Below are 2175 nucleotides of genomic sequence, written 5' to 3'. Positions count from 1 at the left end.
GTTAAGCAAATGAATGGTCGTTTAACCATCTAAATACAGTGACATTGAAAGGGAGTTTGGAAAAGTTGTTGCTCGTATGTAATGTCGTCACATGAAAAGAAACATCTAATGAATCTGAGACTGGACGTAAGAAAAACATATAACTTATGAATGGGAAGTAGCTTTTAATACTTAGACGCCATTCTATATGTTCAGGGACAAATGGCATATTAGAGAATATGAAGTAACGAGGTCACATTTATATGGGAGAAATGAAAAAAAGGGAACAAAACGTAATGAAAACACTGTTGCAATGTTAAAGTATTGAATAATTTTACCACTTATGTTATATTTCTCCGGAAGGTTCGGTTAATGAATTAAAAAAAAAAAAATCCCTGAACTACTAGGTAAGTGTCCATCGGCATACAGACATACAAGTAACAGGGCAGTTGTCTGTCATAGTACAGAAAAACCTGAGACAGATCCTAGTGAATTTAGCAAATATCATTTTGTGTATGTATTGCAATCGCTCATAAAACTTGAAAGAGAGAAATTAATGATGATTGAAATTGTGCCGGAGTAGGTCTCTGACGTAGATGCCGATTGTTGTCCTTCGCTGCTTAATATCATATTAGACTGAATTCTGCATATAAGATTAAAAAAAAAAAACTGCGCCCCCGGGTGGGCTCGAACCACCAACCTTTCGGTTAACAGCCGAACGCGCTAACCGATTGTGCCACGGAGGCATGGATTGAGTGCGCCACCATTTGGTACCCATCTTGTGTATATATATATATATATATATATATATATATATATATATATATATATATAATATATTTGTGTGTGTGTGTGTGTGTGTGTGTGGGTGTATGTATGTATATATTATCATCGCTCTTATTCGAGATTTTATTTATCAAACACCACAGGGAAGAGATGAAACTCGATTGTAGCAGTAAAGCCATCAACGGTCAGGATCTACAACCGTGTTTCATCTCTTGCCTTTGGTTTTAGATATATATATATATATATATATATATATATATATATATATATATATATATATATAATATATGAATAACTTGATCACGAAGTATATAAAACGTGATGCTATGTATAAATAAAGTTTTTTGCCACGAAGGAAAAATGAAAAAAAAAGCGAGATAGCCAAGTATCGGACCCTTTACTGAGGCAAACTGATTTTACAAAAGAACAAACACAGTCAAAAGAAGGCTTAATATACAAACTGACACTACCAGATTAGCCATAAGGGCGATTTTCACTCTACAGAAAGGAGGAGTCGGACACCCTTGAAGGATACCCGCAGTAAACAAGTGATTCTTCCAGAAAACAGTACGTTTTGAAAAACACTGGAGCATATACAATTTAATCATCATGAATTTTTACAAAAATTTTCCCAACAAAAATTATTATTAATGAAAAGACGAAAGAAAATATAAAATATATATATATATATATATATATATATATATATATATATATATATATATATATATATATATATATATATATATATATATTATATATATATATATATATATTTATATATATATATATATATATATATATATATATATATATATATATACATATATATATATATTATATATATATATATATATATAATATATATATATATATATATATATATATTGTCAGGACCCTCCTCAAAGGGCTACTTTCAGACTCCAGAACAAAAGCTATCAATCATAACTGGTGTTCTCCAAAGTTAAAATCACGATAAGTGAAATAACACACGTGTGCAAATATTAACAAGAGGGAAACTAATACCACAAATAAAAATATATATATATTTACAAACACAGCATAGATAGAAATGATTAACGGAACCTCTATAAATACAAAATTAAATGAAAAGCAATCACACAAAATGAACACTATTGAATAAAACACCCACACTATTAATTACAGTATCAAAACCAGACATTCTCCAAAATAAGGGGGTCCCGAAAGAAAGAAAAGAGAAAATAACGGCCAGAAAGAAGCCTAACAATTAACAAAACTAAATTAACCTAACTAATTTAAAGTGGCCACTAAGAGTTTAAATCCCCACAAATTCTTATAAGAACTGTAATTGATCCAGAAACAACGTCGTGGATATCGAAGGAACGGGAAGGTTTTTGTCCCGCTATCTTCCAAATAGCGGCAGAGTAA

General features: G+C 30.5%; 1 non-coding gene across 1 annotated transcript; it reads right to left on the bottom strand.

Moving 5' to 3' along the window:
- Positions 1-651: 651 nt before the first annotated feature.
- On the bottom strand, positions 652-725 carry Trnan-guu (transfer RNA asparagine (anticodon GUU)). Its single transcript has one exon. It is a non-coding gene; the product is annotated as a tRNA-Asn (tRNA).
- Positions 726-2175: the final 1450 nt, after the last annotated feature.

This window comes from Macrobrachium nipponense, chromosome 15 (genome assembly GCF_015104395.2).
Source record: "Macrobrachium nipponense isolate FS-2020 chromosome 15, ASM1510439v2, whole genome shotgun sequence".
Classification (NCBI taxonomy): domain Eukaryota; kingdom Metazoa; phylum Arthropoda; class Malacostraca; order Decapoda; family Palaemonidae; genus Macrobrachium; species Macrobrachium nipponense.
This window is presented reverse-complemented; position numbering and strand designations above follow the sequence as displayed.